At 41.5% G+C, this 18,621-nt stretch overlaps 4 non-coding genes across 4 annotated transcripts; all 4 read left to right on the forward strand.

The window, feature by feature from the left end:
* The first annotated feature begins 6,949 nt into the window (after positions 1-6,949).
* On the forward strand, positions 6,950-7,023 carry TRNAI-AAU (transfer RNA isoleucine (anticodon AAU)). Its single transcript has one exon. It is a non-coding gene; the product is annotated as a tRNA-Ile (tRNA).
* Positions 7,024-8,632: 1,609 nt separating this feature from the next.
* TRNAV-CAC (transfer RNA valine (anticodon CAC)) lies at positions 8,633-8,705 on the forward strand. The gene has a single exon. It is a non-coding gene; the product is annotated as a tRNA-Val (tRNA).
* A 3,134-nt stretch (positions 8,706-11,839) lies between these two features.
* On the forward strand, positions 11,840-11,913 carry TRNAI-AAU (transfer RNA isoleucine (anticodon AAU)). The gene has a single exon. It is a non-coding gene; the product is annotated as a tRNA-Ile (tRNA).
* Positions 11,914-16,480: 4,567 nt separating this feature from the next.
* On the forward strand, positions 16,481-16,574 carry TRNAI-UAU (transfer RNA isoleucine (anticodon UAU)). Its single transcript has 2 exons — positions 16,481-16,518; positions 16,539-16,574. It is a non-coding gene; the product is annotated as a tRNA-Ile (tRNA).
* Positions 16,575-18,621: the final 2,047 nt, after the last annotated feature.

The following is an 18,621-nucleotide window of genomic DNA, read 5'->3' on the forward strand; positions in this document are numbered from 1 at the left end:
TTGTCTTACTGTTGGTTGATGACTATGGCCATGACAGACATTCTTTCAGGAAGTTTTGGGTGTCTTTTAGTATAAGGATCAAGAGGGAATTTGTCTGGAATCACCACCAGAAAAATTTTGGTATAGCCTATGAAGAAAGGAATATATCTGAACTTTCAGCAGAATTCCTTTTGGCTTTCAGTGATCTCTGGAAACAATTTTGAGTTTCTTGTGCTGTTTTGAAGGACCCAGAGGATTTTGGTATGTCCCATATGGAAAGCAACACCTTGAGATTTCATTCAGGCCATTAGATTCCCTATGTTTCTTGGGGAAAATATCAAGCCCTCTGTGGATGCAAGACCCCAGAGGAACTTTATAACTTTAGACCCCAATTTGTAAGTATGGTTGGGGTTAGGGGAAGAGTAGGTGGATGGCCTTATTTGAAAAGGGAAAAGGTAGATGTACCAATCACCAACTGACTGACCTGTGTTGTATTAATTCTCTGTGGCAGACTTGTCCCAGTCAATAAAACCACACAGGGGGCAGACGCAGGAACAGCTGCAGTTTATTATACTTGAAGCAAAGACTACACTGAATGCTAACCCAAGAAGTCAATGTGTCTAAAGAACCAGTTTCAGTTACTTTATACAGGATCTGAATACAAGAATGGGTATGCTGGAATTTTACAGAAACATATATGGGGAATAAGAATTTTCATTACAGAAAAGAAATGGCAGAAGGTGAAGGAAAGAATGTCCATATCAAGAAACAGATCATAAAATTTGGAAGTAAGCTCAAAAGGCAACAAAAATGCGCATACCCTTTGATCCAACAATACTACTACTGGGCCTATAAATACCCCAAAGAGATGATGAAAAAGGGTAAAAACATCACTTGTACAAAAATATTCTTAGCAGCCCTGTTTGTGGTGGCAAAGAATTGGAAATCAAGTAAATGTCCTTCAATTGGGGAATGGCTTAGCAAATTGTGGTATATGTATGCCATGGAACACTATTATTCTATTAGAAACCAGGAGGGATGGGAATTCAGGGAAGCCTGGAGGGATTTGCATGAACTGATGCTGAGTGAGATGAGCAGAACTAGAAAAACACTGTACACCCTATGAGCAACATGGGGGCGATGATCAACCTTGATGGACTTGCTCGTTCCATCAGTGCAATAATCAAGGACAATTTTGGGCTGTGTGCAATGGAGAATACCATCTGTATCCAGAGAAAGAACTGAGGAGTTTGAACAAAGATCAAGGACTATTAACTTTTATTTAGGGGGGAAAAAACTGATATCTTATTGTCTGATCTTGTTATCTCTTATACTTTATGTTTCTTCCTTAAGGATATGATTTCTCTCTCATCACACTCAATTTGGATCAATGTATACCATGGAAACAATGTAAAGACTGACAAATTGACTTCTGTTGGGAGTGGGGGGAGGGAGTAAGATTAGGGGAAAAATTGTAAAACTCAGAAGAAATAAAATCTTAAAAAAAAGAAACAGATCATATCAGAAAATAGCAGAAGGGCAATACATACCTATATGTATCTCAGAAAGAGCGGAAAGTTAGTTAAAACAGGACCAGAGGGTGATATCTCAGGTTTGATTTCAGACTTCAGCAAGGTGCATCTTAACCTTATGGTGGAAGCAAAATCAAGATGAAGTCCAAGTGAGAGATTTCTCATCATTCCTGTGTCATAGTGTACAAATCTAGAACTAGGACGATTGAATCCAGGGAGTGAAGTAGGAACAGGGCAATAATCTTTATTAATCTTTATTTTTCTTGGCGATCTTCTGGCTTTCTCCTGGGCTTGGGAGCATGAATCCCTTTCCCTCTGACTTTTCCAGCCATCCAAGCTTGCAATGCCTCTTACTACCCCAACCAAGTTTCTGTCTGCCACGGTGTGAGCCTCCTGGGATTTCATAGGGTATAACCAACAGCTATTACAAGAATGGAGGAACTTGACCAATTCCTGTCTCCTTCAATGGACCACTTTTCAATCACGGTTACTTTGATGGATCCATTCCTTATTGGTTAACTTATCTTCATGCCCTCATACTGTCTCTGTTGCAGTAATTTTGAATAAATCCTAATATTCAAGCCATTGGGCAACTGGGTGGGGGCAGTAGATAAAGCACCAGTCCTGGGGTTAGGAAGACCTGAGTTCAAAACTGGCCTCAGACACTTGACTTTAACTAGGTGTGTGTCCTTGGACAAGGCACTTCACCCTGATGACCTTGGATCCAGGGTCATCTTCCAGTCTTCTTGAGCCATATCTGGGCCACTGGACCCAGACAGTTCTTGTGGAGAAAGTGAGACTGATGACTGAGCACAGCACCTCATCACTCAAATCCAATTCATGTGCATGTCATGGTCTTCTCCAAGAACAACAGTATTTGTACATTTGCTCCCTCCTGATGACACAGCATCCCAGACCACACGTTGTAGTATTGGTTGGGTTTTCACTCACACTCCCCAATAGTAACAAATAGGTATGTGCATGACCTCGAACTTCAACATTGCCCATTAGATTGTGAGCTCCTCAAGGGCAAGAACTGCTTTTGACTTTCTCTGTATTCTCATAGACACTTAATAATGCTGATTGATGGACCAACTCAAGAGTCTTTTTATAAACTCTGAAATTCCTTTACCTGATCATAATATTTTATCATTCCAGTTTTCCCTGGCTTTAAAATTCTTAATTCTGTTCTTCATCCTCATGGTAGCCTCTAATGCCTTTAGCCCTCTGGTTTCTCAGGTCCTCATCACTTCGTTTCTGCACTCTCCTACCCTGACCAGTTCAATTCCATAAATTCCTTGCTCTCTTGTCCTATTGCTAGTTATAATAGTTAAGCCCCAGTCTTATAGTACTTTATCCACCTCCTTTAGTGGATTGCTTTCCAACTACTGAACTTTCTCCTGCTGCCTAAGGAAGTTGGAAAAAAATCATGAATCAGTGCTGACTGAGTTCATTACAAATTTGTGACATAATTTCAGCTGAGTCCTTAGAGCACCATAACCTTCCTAATTGATTTTCTATCTCACCACACACCAAATCTTTTCATTTTTCCTTATATTTTTCATGGTCCCTCCTCCCTCAGCCTTTAAGCTGAGGACCATGATTTTTGCCTCAATTTAAAAAATTGAGGCTATTCTCTGACAGGTCCCTCTTGTTTCCTCTTCCTCGCATCTTGTTCCAACATCTGCCCTCACTATCTCTAACTTCACCATGTTTTTCATGGAGTTGGCTCCCTTCTTTGCAAAAACAAACCACTTGATCCCATCCTTTTCCTTCTTCTCCAGCAGATTTTGCTTTTCCATCTTTACCCCAACTCTCTAATCCTCAATCACTTCCCTTGAAGTGGTTCCAACATGACCAATTTCTTTTAGAATGAGAGCAACTCATCTTTATATTTTGCTTTAAGATTTACAAAACAAGACACTAGTAAGACAATTAATAGGCAATACAAGACAATAAACTGGGGAATCAAGTGAACAAAGAGTTATGTAAATATTATCTAATACTTTAGGTTACTGAAATGATGGAATTGGTTTTTGCATGGAGGCAATTGTGTTTGGAGTCGTGTAAATTCTCCCTTTAATTTTTGATTCTGGTAATTTTTTTCTTATTTTTAATCAACTGAATTGATGTTTCTCTATTTTATTGGTTCCCCTCCATTTTCAAGTTTTCGTTAATTCAATGTTTATGTTATTCTTGTTAACATCTTTAATTTTCAAAATTTTTATTTTGGTGTTTAATTGGATTATAAAATTTATTGGTTTTTCTAAGAATTTTTATGTTGGTTGACTAGGACTTATTTATATTGTGAATCAATGAATTCCCATTTCATTGCATTGTTTTTTTTTAAGTGTTTTTAAATATCTATTTTAACCTAGGGACTTCCATGCCCACATGTTGAATTCTGTTTCATTGTTATCACTATACTTAAGGAAGATGTCTATTATCCTATGATTTAGTCTTTTAACCTTTCATTAGGATTATATTATTTAGTCTCCAGTCGTTTTAATATGTTTTCAGTCTTTTAAAAAATTTATTCCCTGGGCAGCTAGGTGGCGCAGTGGATAGCACACTGGCCCTGGAGTCAGGCAGACCTGAGGTCAAATCCGACCTCAGATACTTCATAATTACCTATCTGGGTGGCCTTGGGCAAGCCACATAATCCCATTGTCTAGCAAAAAAAAAAAAGCCCCCAAAAATATTATTGTGATTTTGTGATCAGTAAAGGATATAGATATTTCTGCAACTTTTCTGTCCTAACATTATCAATTTTTATAAAGAAGTTTTGCACACATGAGCCATATGCATACTTCTTTCTATATCCATTAGTCAGCAGAATTCCATCATATCTGTTAACAAATTCTTGTTTATTTTTGGTTTAGATTTATCTAGGGCTGATAGTGATAAATTGATCTCTTTGTTTCTCTTGAAAATCCTTTTTTTCCCCTTTCAATTCTTTCTCCTGCCTCTCATAGTTATGTTTCAAAATTCCTTTTCCATTTCAGTTTATTTTTTAAAACAGCAATATTTGAAAATCCTCTATTTAATAGAAGATCTATTTTCCCTCTTTAAACAATGATACTCAATTTTTCTGGGAAAGTTATTCTTGGATATAGATCTTCAACTGTTTGTCTTTTGTAATATCTCATTCCTTGTTCTCTGCTCTGTGATACTAAATCTTGTGTGATACTGATTTTAGAGCTTTGATATTCGAATTCCTTCTTTCTGACTGCTGGTAGTGTTTTTTATTTTGTTTGAAAGTTTTGCATTTTGGCAGTGATATTTCTGGAAGTTTTCATTTTGAGGTTTCTTTCAAAATGATATTATTACCTAGATGTGTGGTCTTGGGCAAGCCACTTAACCCCATTTGCCTTGCAAAAACCTAAAAAAAAATGGTATTGTTAGATCAACAATATCAGATATGCAGATGATGTCATTCGCATGGCAGAAAGTGAAGAATTGAGAAGTCTCTTGATGAGAGTGAAAGAGGAGAATATAAAAGCTAGCTTGAAAGTTAATATTAAAAACCTAACTATGATATTGGCAACTGGTCCCATCTCTTCCTGGTAAAGAGAGGGAGAAGAAATGGAAATAGAGTCAGATCTTATTTCTTGAAGGGGCTGCTAGATGGTGAAGTAGATAGAGCAGGAGGATCTGAGTTCAAATTCAGCCTGAGACACTTAATAATTACCTAGCTGTGTGACCTCGGGTGGTCACTTTACCCCATTGCCTTGCACCCGCCCCCTCAAAAAAAAGAGGAAAGAAAACAAAAAGAAAGATTTTATATTCTTGGGCAAAAAGACCACTGCAGACAGGTGACAGCAGCCATGAAATTAAAAGACATTTGCTCCTTGGAAGGAAAGTTATGATAAAACTGGACAACAAACTAAAAAGCAGACAACATGTTTGTATAATCAAAGCTATAGTTTTTCCAGTAGCAAAGTATGGTTGTCAGAGTTGGACTACAGTAAAAGATGAGTACTGAAGAATCACTGCTTTGGAATTGTGTTGCTGGAGACTTTTGAAAGTTCCTTGAATGGCAAGGAGATCAACTCAGTCATTACTTAGATTATTTCAGGCTATACACCAGAAGGTCAAATACTAAAGCAGAAGCTTAAATACTTTGGCCACCTAATGAGAAGGTGGGACTCATGGAAAAATGCCTTAATATTGGGAAAGATTGAAGGCAAAAGGAAAGTTTTTTGAAAATGAAATGATTGTTGTTACAAAGTTCTCAAATTTTCCAGATTTTTCTGAAACCATTGCTTTCATTATTTTTTATAGCATAATAGTTTTCCATCACAATCATATACCTGTTCATATCCTTTGACCCATAATCAATTGGAGAATACCTCTTATTTGTCTGCCGTGGTGGTCAATCTGATGGATGTGAGGTGGTACCTCAGAGTTGTTTTAATTTGCATTTCTCTAATTAAAAGCAATTTAGAGCACTTTTTCATGTGACTATAGATAACTTTGATTTCTTGGTCTGAGAACTGCCTGTTCATATCATTTGACCACGTGTTAATTGGGTAATGACTGGTATTCTTATAGATTTAACTGAGTTCTCTACATTTTTGACGAGGTCTTTATTAGAAACACTTGCTGTAAAGATTGTGTCTCAGTTTGCTGCTTTTCTTCTAATATTGGGTGCAAAAGCTTTTTATTTAATATAATCAAATGATCTGTTTTACATTTTTTAATATGCTCTGTCTCTTGGTTCAGGAATTCTTCCCTTCTCCAGAGAGCAGATAAGTAGACTATTCCTTGCTCTTCTAATTTGCATATGGTCTCTGTTTAATTTTTAAATCATGAGCCATTTGACCTTATCTTGGTATATGAGGTGAGATGTTAGTCTGTAAGTATTTTCCAGTTTTCCCACCATAATCAGATGTTACTTGCAAAAAAAGATTATTGTAAAAGTAATAGCCACACACACACACACATATAGATAAAAGAGAACCTTGTATTAGGTTACTTTCAGTTCTTTTAATTCTAAGATTAGAGGGTCCCCCCATCTCTAAGTGTTTGGTTTTATTTTTGTCAGAATTTACATCAAAGAATATTTTGTTTAATGGGGGAATTGAAAGAGACCCAATGTAGCCAGCAACGAACAACATTAGAAAAATGAAATTAACCACGTCTCAAATTAAAAAAAAAATTATTTCTAAGTCTGCTGTCTGTCTCTAAACAGATTTGACTGTCAGCTTAAAAAGCCCCTGAAAATAGAAAGAAGCTGTACTGTAAGTGTGAGAGGGTTTTCTGTTTCACTGGTACTTCCTGACTTCGTGATTTGTGAGTCAAGTGTTTTGCCAGGAGACAGCTGGGAGAGGCTAGAGGAATGTCAGAAGGTATCTTGAACTACAAAAATAACCAGAACAACGATCGAAATTTCTTTAGAGTTCTCATGTTAAGACTTAAAATCCCCTCTAGAAGTTGGCCGGTTAGCTCAGTTGGTTAGAGCGTGGTGCTAATAACGCCAAGGTCGCGGGTTCGATCCCCGTACGGGCCATTTAGTTTTAAATACAATATGTTCCATGTAATGGAAAAATTTATAATTCAAACCCACAATTTCCCTCCACGTTATAAACTTGTATTTCAGACCACTTATCCTGCAGGATTGGGGGTGGGGGAGTTGGGGTAACAAATCCTGTCCTCCTCAGCAATGTTGGATTCATTTCATATTTTGGTTATTGCACCGTGGAAAACAGGATATCACTTGAGCAACCTTTTAAGGGGGCAATGAATCCAGAGACAAATTTATTAGGGAAGAATTTCCCCATAATTACAATGACTAAAATACAGTACCGGCTGAACACCTTTCCTGTAATTTGGAGGGAGGCTTCTTGTCTCTCTTTGGCAACTAGTCACTAATTGTCAGGACTTGTAGGGATTTTCTTGAAACATTAGGAATAGGAGATGGTGTGAGGTTGGAGATATGAATAGGGAGAGGGTGGAGGGAGAATAAAGAGGAAACCCAGGAAGGTGAACTCGATGACTAGAAAGAAAAATGGATTTCAAATTCAGGTCTGCTCAAATCCGTGGGGCTAGAATGCTGATACTATATTCATTGACCGGTTGGAGCAGATTGTTAGTAGTTTCAGTATGAGCATTTACGTCTCGGAAATGATCAAATGTTGAAATCAGCTGCTTGATTTTTTTGTTTTACTAATTGACGAGACAAGGAAGTGTTGGCGAAAATGGTAATAATGCAAATTAAACCTAAAAGTGTTACAGCCCCCCCTCCCCAGTCTGTTGTTAAATCCTTGTCAACATACCAAAAGTTATTATTCCTTTCTCCATCATCAGCGATTATTGAGCGATTCTTCTTCTTCTTCTTCTTCTTCTTCTTCTTCTTTTTCTTCTTTTTCTTCTTCTTTTGCATAGGATGGTCACTAGGCATCAATAAAGGAGCAAAAGAAAGCATCTGCCATAGAAGTCTATTTGGGAGACATATAACAATAGGAACCAGTGCCATCTCGATTTTCTACTTCCCTATGGGACTCAACAGTTTCCAAACCTGGAAAACTTGGCCTGAGTCAGAGAGGTTTGGAATAAATCCATAGTTGGAAAATCTCAGTCAATGCCCTTCTGTGAGTATCAGGGATGGGACCATAGAGAACAATAGGTGGATGTCTGAGAACTATATGCTGGAAATTGATTTGAGGAAGAAACTTCGGAGGAAATCGAGGAAGATTGGAGTGGTGCAGAGAGTGGAGCAGAATGGAATGAAAGTCTCAGGGGCAAGCAAGAGCTAAATGAAAGGCCCTTTTGTTTTGTCTGAGAGGGAGCCCCAGATTCCACAGAAGAGTTAAAAGTGTGGGACTTTGGCTCTTGCAGTCAGTGTTGACAAACCTGTACATTTTAGTGTTGTCCAATATACAATATATTTCCCACAGTTATAATTCATATATCATATAAGTGCAAATATACATTCTTTCCCCAGAACTATATATATAGAATATGTGTGGATATATATATATATATATACACACACACACATATATATATATAATATATGTGTGTGTGTAAATATGGAGAGAGAGAGAATTGCAAATAGATTAGCTATACACTTTCCAAGAAGGGAAAGAGGAAAAGGGGAAAAGGTAGCTAGAGAGCTGGTTTCCGTAGTGTAGTGGTTATCACGTTCGCCTCACACGCGAAAGGTCCCCGGTTCGAAACCGGGCGGAAACAATAGTCTAACTTTTAATTCTTGTCGGATTCTATGCCACTGCACCTTTGCCAGTCAAAAATTGCAAAGGCATATTAACACTCGTCGGATGGTGGCACCCCATTCCCTGTATGGGAGGTAGACATACTTCCCTCATCTCTCAAGCTGTCTTGGTTATTATCAAATGTATATTTGTGTCCTTTCTCCCAATAAGTTGTAAGGTAGAGATTAATGTCAGTGTTTATATGATTGACCTTCGATTTCTAAAAGGATCAGTGATATCACAGGTGATGATGTCTTCACTGGTTAGTGAATTGGATTTAAGAGAGGCAGAATGGCCTAAAGTCATCAACCTCACTCTCTCTCACCATGGAAGTCCAGTGGCAAGACAAAATTCGAGATGACTGTTGAAGGTAGGGATGCAGTGCAAATCAAGCTCCATGGGGCCAGATTCAGTTGTATTCCTGGCCACTGGAGGGAGTTGTTCTCATACACCCATTCTTTGGGGTGGGTTCTCTATCTCACCTGTAGGTATGAGAGACCCCTCAGTTACTCTCAATCCTGTTTAGTCTGCCAGCCAAGAGTGTGGCTGCTGTGCATGTTACCATTTCTTGGAGCCACAGGTGGACACCAAAGGTAGATGAAACTATCTAGAATAGGGCTCAATAAGCCCTCAGTCAGAGGTGATAGTCCTCCCTAACACTGCAAGTGTGAGGGAAATGTGATATCTATAAATTTATGCAAGTATGACATGGAACACATACATATGTGATGTACATACACACATCTATGCATACACATATGAACTAGATGATATATAACCTACCAGACCAAAGGTCTTGCCCACCTTTGTTATTGAAGGCATTTGCCCCATTTTTTCTGACATGTTAGAAAGCTGAACTAATTGCTTTCCACATCTTGACCCAGATTCCTTTAGACTTGGTCTAGTGTTTTAAACATTTTAAAATTCTATTCACATATATTTCATAATCAGATCACAAGTCCAGTTTGTGTCTTATTTTAAATACCTCCACTAGTGGTGCTGCCAGAGAAAAGATAGGTAGCTATCTTACTCCTCTGTAATTCTAAGGGGATACTCCTAAGGATTTGGTCTATGTATTTCAAATGTTGTCAGCTGGAGGGCCCATTCTGGTGTGTTCTCTTCCATTTCAGCCAACAAGTGGCAGTATCTTCCTTACATCACTAATAGATTCAGTGATTAGCGCAGTAGTAACAATTAATCAAATAACTTTTTACAAAGGAATACTTACAGAGAAGATAACAGTAAGAATAGAACTATAACTCTCCCGACACCAGGGAGCACATTCTCCCATATACCTCCTCAGAGGAGGGCCGAGAAAACTGGGCTCAAACTTTACTCGGGTACTGCAAAACATTGACCTCACCAAATTCACTACCAGGTCATCAGTGGCATGGCCAATGGACAAAGTCACTTCTTTGCCTCAAGAAACAGGACAAGCCACAAACTCGGACCGGTGCTCTAGACCCAGCAATTCCTGAACTTTTCCAATACTCCGTCTACGGCAGAAAAGAATACATACTGACAGGGAAAGCAGCCATAGCAGGGCCATGTGTTCTTGGCTTCTTTCCTGGGGGGTGGGGGTGGGGGGTAGACTGCTATCGAGTTCCCACTGGGCTTACAGCAGTAATTACCTCCTTGATAAAAGGTAGCCAGACGAGAAAGATGAGACATACCAGAGATATGGAGAGAAAGAGATAAGAAAGATGAGAGATGAAACATAACAGAGCTATGGAGAGGGAGACACAGAAAAGCAGAGACACTGTCTCTGTCTCCCACTCTCTCTCTTCCATCTCCATTCTCTTCTATCTCTCCATCTTAGTGCTTTTTATTTCTATTTCCTTCTTAAACCCGATCTCCTCCCCACCTCCCCGCCTTCATTCAAAAGTCACAGACACATTGCTCTCCAGTGTCGAGGTCACATCTAATCTCGCCCATTTCCCAGCTTTCCCAATAGGTTCCCTTTGATTTGGGGAGTTGGCTCTGATTAAGACGGGCGGTCCAATCAAAACTCACTTCCGTAGGTCCGCAGGTGAGATGGAAATGCCAATGAGGTGAGATCCACACCGAGAAAGGCTGTGTTTAGAGTGGGCTCTGAAGGGTGGCCCATTTAGTCTGAGGCTCTCCCATCCTCTCCGCTCCGACCCTGGCTGCTTCCAGGTGTGCTGCCTCGCAGGTGTCCGAGCAATCACTCCCACCCTTAATCAGCTGGGCCAGAGGCTGCCGGGCGCTGCTGGAGACCCGCCTGTAGAGAGAGAGAGACAGAGACAGAGACAGAGACAGAGACAGAGACAGAGACAGAGACAGAGACAGAGACAGACAGGGGCGAAGACTGAGAGGCAGACAGACAGATAGAGACAGAGGGGAGGGAAAGAGAGACAGAGACATATACAAAGACTGAGGAGAGACAGGAGAGAGACAGAGAAGAAGAGTGAGAGGTAGACAGGCAGAGAGATAGAGAAGAAGAGACACAGAGAGACCGAAAGAGATAGATATACAAAGGCGGAGGGAAGACAGGAGAGAGAAAGAGAAGAATGAGAGACAGAGAAGGAGAGAGAGATAGGGAAGAAGAGTGACACAGACGGAAGGGGACAGAGAGAAAGACGGACAAAAAGAGACAGTCGGAGATAGAGACAGGCAGACGTAGAGGAGAGAGACAAAGAAGAAGAGAGGGAGAGACAGAGAAAGGCAGACACACACATACAGAGACGCACAGACACACACACACACACATACACACACACACACACACACACACACACACACACACACACAGAGCGCCTGAGAGAGAAGACAGAGAGAAGTTTGTGTGCAAGTGTGCGTGGGGAGCAACGCTGTTGGCAGCTCACGGGTGCCAGTGGCATGGGAGTTATTGGCCTTCATGAACAAGTAAGTCAACAGCGAGAGCCCGAGAAAGTTCGAGTCTTCGAGACATGTCTTCCGCTAGTAAATTTCTGAGCCCAGCTCTGCTAAGTAGCCGGTGGGGCCGGAAAGCAGCCATCCCCTGTGGCTCTCGAGTTTATTCGGACTTTGTAAGAGCTAGAAATTTACATCGGAAATAGCCAGCCAAAATGGTTTTCTTTTAATAGAATTCTTATAAAGATCACAGCATACGTTGGCCGGTTAGCTCAGTTGGTTAGAGCGTGGTGCTAATAACGCCAAGGTCGCGGGTTCGATCCCCGTACGGGCCACGAATGTTTTGAAGCTCGCTAGGTCTGTATCGCACAAAAAGTCCCCGAGGCTTTCCATCAGAGTCACTTCAAAACTTCGAAATTTAGATGGCAGGCTGGACCTCTTCCTTAGCCTTGCTAGGACTGTAAGGAGTAGCTATTAGGTGACATGAGGCTAATGAGGAGGGAGAGCGCTCTGAAAATGGTGCATATCCTGTGCAAGAAGCTAGTCCAAACCGGACTGCAAGTTAGAAGTGTGGTTTTGATCCTCTGTCTCTCAACCATTTCATCAGCGTTGCGTATAAGGCATATTTACAGGCGATACAGTCAGCCACGTTACATTTATTAAATACCGTATAGCAATGCCTTGCTAAGCACTAGGAAAAGACAAGCCCTGCCCTCAAACTTACATTCTAAAGGGGGTGCCAACGTGGAAATAGCTGGGCCTATGAAATACAGCGAGTTGATGGAAATCCATCTCAGAGTGTAAGGGGTTAGGACCTAGGGGGAGCAGGAAAAGCATCCTACAAGAAAGTAGGATTTGAGCTGATAAGCCACCCCAGAGGTGAAGAAGAAATCGTTCCAGGGAGGGAGGCAGCAACAAAAAATGCCAGAGGGAAATTTATCTTTTCTCTTGGAAGTAATAAGGATCTGCTGGAGTTGAGTGAATAGGAAGATGACCTGGGCAGACTAGATGAGATTTTAGGAAAATCATTTTGGCAACTGAGTTGGAGGGAGGAGGGACTGGATTGGGGAGAGACTAGAGGCAAGTGAATTAGTGATTTCAGCTGAGGGGTGATGAAGACTTGATCTAGGGTGTCTGCTTGTGTGAGAGAAGAGGAATTCTATGAGAAAGGGGAGGCATAGAAATGAGGAGATTGGCAAGGTATTAGATATAGGAAGTCAATAAGGGTGAAGAGTTAAGAGGCAGCCCAGGTTGGGAACCTGGATGAAACCGATGATGGCAGTTCCCCAAACCATACCAGGGAAGTTTGGAAGAAGATAAAGGTTTTGGGGAAAAGATTACAAATTCTTTTTTCATATACTGAGTTAGAAATGCCAGCAGACATCTTAGATGATTGAGGCAGGATTTAGAAGGACATGAGGACAGGAACAGAGGGCAATCAGATTCTGCTGCCTAGACTGTTAAGTACTTTGGGGGAGTTGGAGGGGGAGAAGGAATGCTGAGCGAGGCCAGGGACTAGTGCTGAGGGGACAGCAGGTGAGGCTCAGCCCAGCCTCTCCTGCTGCCTCCTCACCTAGGCCCAGCAGGCTCGCACTACCAAGCTGGAAATTGTGACCTTAGACCTCTTCTATTCTCCAGTGTGTGTTCCTCCCTCTACTCTTCCTGAATTCCATTTCCAAGTGATTCCACACCTTAGAGCCTCACGTCTCCCATAGGGCATATTCGCTCACTGCCTTCCCCGGCTCACAATGTCAGATCTAAATTCTCTGAGAAGAATCATTACCATAATGACACTCAAACTCCCCAAATCCTAGAGGTAACCTTATTGTTGGGGAATACCTGCCCCTAACCTCTTCAGCTTGGGAGCCCTCACTCATGTACTTTCATTTATACAAAATCAGTCATTCACAGTAATGCTACTTATGGATTTTAAAATATAACCATTTACCTTCCAAAATAATAATGTTATAAGTACTTATATATTAAATATTGAAATAATAAATATATAGTGATCTACAAACTAGATCACCTTTCTCACAAATGGACTTAGTACTTCTGGGGGCGGGGTTATATACACAGAAATATGCCAAGGCAGCACATGAATTAGGAAAATCTATGTGTTTGGGGGGTCCCAAGTTTAGGACTAGAAATGCCAGTGTTCCCTTTCTGTTCCAGGAACAGTCCATAAAATTCTTTGATGAACATAGCTTCTATGTTGAGCCTAGTTCCACAGAGAAGCTGAGATGATCTTGACTAACACTTCACTGGACATGATGATCTCAGCCAAACTGGTCCATATGCGATGTGACTTCTCTGCTTTCAAGTTCTTCCCCTTACTTGAACTTATTTCTCAATGGAAGCTGTAATAACCTTCACTTCTAACCTCAAATTTAACTGACACAATTATGAAATCTGTCCTTTCACTTCTCTCTCCCTCTTTATCTTTCTGGATTGAAACTTGGTCTTCTCTCAGAATGGTCCAACTTTAAAAGCTCTTGTTGAGTAATGAGATGATCATTTTCTCTCTGTGATTAGACATTTGCTCCATAATTATAGAAGTTATGACACCCATATCACTTGCAAACCACAGCTTGTCATGACCAAAAATATTAACTAGTTTCTTAGAACTCTAATCATATGAAAAGTCAGCAACTTAAAGGGACATTATTTCCCAGGGATGAAACTGCAGGAGGGAGTAGTGGAAGTGAATTGAATGATCAGAGTGGTTTGAGCACTTTCTCCACACCCCCTCCCAATGTGTTCCAAACAGCCAGAGGATGAACATGGTAGCTTTGAATAGCTCCCCAACAATCACCTGCTGCTTCCCTCCTCTCAAATATCTCTGATCTCTTCTGTCTCTTGACCTATCCCCAGTATACTGTAGCACAGTGTCTGGCAAATAGTAGGAGTTTGATAAATGTTTTATTGATCAATCTGTTGCTCCCCCTCTCCTACATTGTTGTGGGTGTGGAAGGAGAAATTATTGTGGACAAACATTTCTTTAGCCTGCTAAACTCTGTGCTGCCTGCTTTCCCAATTTCCTTTTTTTTTTTTTTGGTCTTAGCAGAGAATATTGAACCTCTGCCAACCCCTGTCTAAGGGCTCACCCTCACCTACTATAAATTTGAAGAGTGTTTGGAGTTTTCTGTGCAGGACAGGAATGGTGATGGGGAGAGAAGAGATTGATGAGTGGGGAAAGGTGACCTAGACAGAATCTGGTTATCAAGAAAAATGAGTTAAATCAATGTCAATGTCAGATGATCCATAGGGGTGAACTTAAGGTGCCAGACCCTGGGCTAAACAATGAGGAAATAAGAAAAAAGACAATTTCTGCCCTCAAGGAACTTATATTCCAATGTAGCTGGAGAAGTTGAAAAATTGGGACAGAGCAAGAGGACCTGTGGTAGGGGTGTGGTGTTAGCAGAGTGGATATAAAGCAGGGCAACTGGTGGGAAATCTTTAGACTTGGTAGAACTTCTGAGCTTTTGTGGATAGGAAGCCTTGGATGGAGTTTTTGTTTCATCTTTTAGACCTCCAATTCAGAAGGGAGGGAGGCCACTAAGGCTACAGAGGAGGGCTTGAGTTTCACCAAAGCTGAAGTGATCCCCAGGGTGATGAGATTGCTGCTATTGAGCTTCCTGGGGGGGAAGCATGATGATTTTGAAACCAAATTGAGCAGCTGTTGGTAAAGCAGGGCATGACTTGGGCTTTTATGGTACATTCACCAGCAGCTTCTTTCTCATGATCGTCTCCTGCTTTATTTATTATCACGTATCTAGAGTAGCTCGTACTTCTTAGAACAGAACTGGTGAATTTTTGTTTTTTCATCTTTTTCTCAGAAATTTTCCACTCTCCTTTTCTCTCGGGAGAAAAATAATATTTCCCAATCCTTAAGAATTTGTTTTAATTTATATTTCAAGTTTCAAAATACAAATTGATTTTCCACTGGCTTGCACGTCCCTCTGAGTGTGCTTGAACAAAGAGGGAGGGAGACGGACAGGTGTTAAGTAGAAAAGTATAAAAAAGGGGGGGACAGAGGGAGAGGGAGAAGGACAAGGACGGGGTTGAGAGAGGAGGAGACAGAGGGACAGAGGGACAGAGGGCAAGAGAGGCAGAGAACTTAGCTCTGAGGACCTTCCTGACTCTCGGCGCGGGGCGGGGGGGGCAGGGGCAAGGGCAGCCCAGTCCCAGCGGTTCTGCACCTACCGACAGGGCAGTGAGGTCAGGAAAAGGGAAAGCTCTGCCCAGATCCTGTCAGCTGTTTCCTAGCCCGGACTTGAACTTTCCGAGAGCCCTCTTCTCCAGCCTCTGGGGGCCCAGCCTGGCTCCGGAGCTCGGCTCTTTAGTCCTTCCTCCGCCGTGGGCGGTCACCCACTGGCATTTGAGTATGTTGGCCGGGGTCGGGGAGCCCGTGTCCTTTTCTGCCATTTCGGTGGGAAGTTCCTGCGTAGCGCGAATTTGTCTCGGGTGTCTCCTGCCTGAGCCTGGGAGCCGGTAAGTCTGGCCTGCGTTTCCGGTTGCTATGGCAACGCTCCTACCCGGCTGCAGAGTGAGCTGGTACAGGCGGGAGGCGGCCGCCGCCCGGCTCTCCCTGGCAGAGGGCTAGTTACTGCGGCCGGGTCAGTCTCGTGCCTCTCCCCCACGGAGGCTCCAGACAGCTGAGGCTTTTCCCGGTGCCCCCGGACTTTGGTATCTAGGCTGGGGCTCCCCGGACAGCCCCCCGTCCTTTCCGATGGGTGCCCCCCGCCTCAGCTCCGACCCTTTCAACTTCGGCATCCTTACGGGCTCCTACTTAACGGAAAAGTCTGCAGAATCCGGTTAGCGGCCCCAGCTTTGGGAACTGCAGAAAAGGAGTCTGATAGCGATTCATGTGCCTCCACTCGCCTTTTCCTGACTTAGGAAGCTCCAGTGGCGCAATCGGTTAGCGCGCGGTACTTATACGACAGTACAGAAGCGAGTAATGCCGAGGTTGTGAGTTCGATCCTCACCTGGAGCAGGTGTTTTTTCTGTCGAGGTTAGTTGGAAAACTGCTTGCATTTTTGTACCCCTGAAGAAACAGGATGGATGAATGGTACCTTATAGATTCGGGTTAAGCTGTTCATTTTCTATAGTTTACTCTTTTAGATTGGGGAAGGTCTTTTGCAAACAGCAAGTCAGTCGGACATTAGCTTATTTGAACCTTAGAAAACTATGGAAGAATGTGAATTATCAAGTTTAGTGATCAACTGGGTCTCATGAACCTTTCCCAAGATTCTTTAGTAAAAATATTTGAGAAGGCATTCATACATGTTCCCAGGCTTTAAAGAGGTGTCTGAGGTTTGGATCTAGGGATTTTGCCAAACACACTTTAGTAGATTTGTGGAAGACGGTAAATATCAGACCTAGTGGGGAAATGGAAGAGCAGCATAGATGAATAACTCAATAAACACCCCGCTGGAAAGTGATAAGCTGCTGAAGCAATCTTAGTCATAGACTTTGTGAGTCAATCTTTGAAGACAGCTGAATTCTGTGTAATGACATGGCAGGTTTGCATTTGGATGAGGGATTTTAGAATGATCCCATAGTCTATATAAGAGCTTAAAGTTAACTAGAATTGGAGACAGGGGCAGGGTGGAGGTTAGCTGGGGAAGGAGAATGTTTCTAACCCTACTCTAAGAGGGACTTCCTAGAGTTGACAGTAGGAGAGGGAAGAAAGGTTTTGCCTTAGCTTTCTTTCCCCTCACTCCTTGGGTTGGAATCCAAGGATTCAGAGGATGTTGGACTTTTCATCTTCCCATGGATGTCCTAGCGGCATCTCTGGCTTGATTGACAGGAGGGACTGCATTGGGAAGCACAGATTCACAACTGCACAAGGAGCACAGCAAAGAAAAGACAACATGTGTACAGGGAACTTCTGGAGCAGCTTATGCATAGGAAAAAAGGACTTCTAGTAATAGGGAGTTGCGTCTCCCCATCTGGCATTTGATTTCTAGGCTTTAGGATCGCTTTCATCTGCACTCTTTCTGTACTTCTCTGAGACTATCACAGACTTTGGGGGAATGACAATTGTATCTCCTGCTCTAATTATACCACCTTAGTAAATGCTCATTTAGAAAAATGTCTGGCTGGCAAAATTCATTTGTAGCTGGGGAGAGGAGGGAAGTGAGTTGAGAAGTAAACCAGGGGATCTTGGACCAAAGGCATAATATAATCACTATTACCTTCTCAGGGGGACCTCTAGAACTCTGGAACCCAAGACTTGTCTGTTCAAACTGGAATAAGTGGAGCATTTATTAAGCCTTTACTTTAATGACAGGAAATATATCAAATATTGGCGATAAAAATATAATCAAATAAGACACTTCTTTTCCTCAAGGAGGCTAGAGTCTAGTGGGGGGAGAGCATAAAAAGATGCTAAGGAGAAAACATGTTACTGATTAAATAGCTAGAAAAAAGTAAAAATATTTCTATCCATCTGTCACTGTGATACTCTATTTAAACTCACAAAACTGGCAATTAAAGCGCAATATGAGTCCAGTATTACCATGCACTAGAAACAAATCAAAAGGAAGTGTCAAAGGGACGACCTTTAAAATGATGCAAAGTGAAGTGAGTAGAAAGAGGTAAACAATATACACAATGACCAAAGTATAAATGGAAGGAATAACAACACCAAAACTGTGTTGAGCAATTATAATGACTGGCATTGGAATTGAAGAGCTGATATGAGAATATACCTTTTTTACTTAGAAAAAGAGAATTGAATGTTGAGGTAAAATTAATTTGTATTGCTCAACTACTTTCTTCCTTCTCTCTTTTTTATTTTATGTTGTGAATGAAGACTCTTTGGTTGAGGAAGGGATGGGATAATTTGAGAAAACACGATTATGTAAAGCCAAAAGATATAAATTAATTTTAAGAGTTAAAATAAAAAAATCATCAATAAATATCTATTTTTTTCATGTTTTCCTTCACAAGGAAAGAGCTGGGTTCTGACAGACTGGAGAAAGGTCTAGATGATGGAAGGTCAAGAATGGAGATTGGATGAGGTGAAGCCAAGCAAT

The sequence above is a fragment of the Macrotis lagotis genome, chromosome 5 (genome assembly GCF_037893015.1).
Source record: "Macrotis lagotis isolate mMagLag1 chromosome 5, bilby.v1.9.chrom.fasta, whole genome shotgun sequence".
In the NCBI taxonomy this organism is placed as follows: domain Eukaryota; kingdom Metazoa; phylum Chordata; class Mammalia; order Peramelemorphia; family Peramelidae; genus Macrotis; species Macrotis lagotis.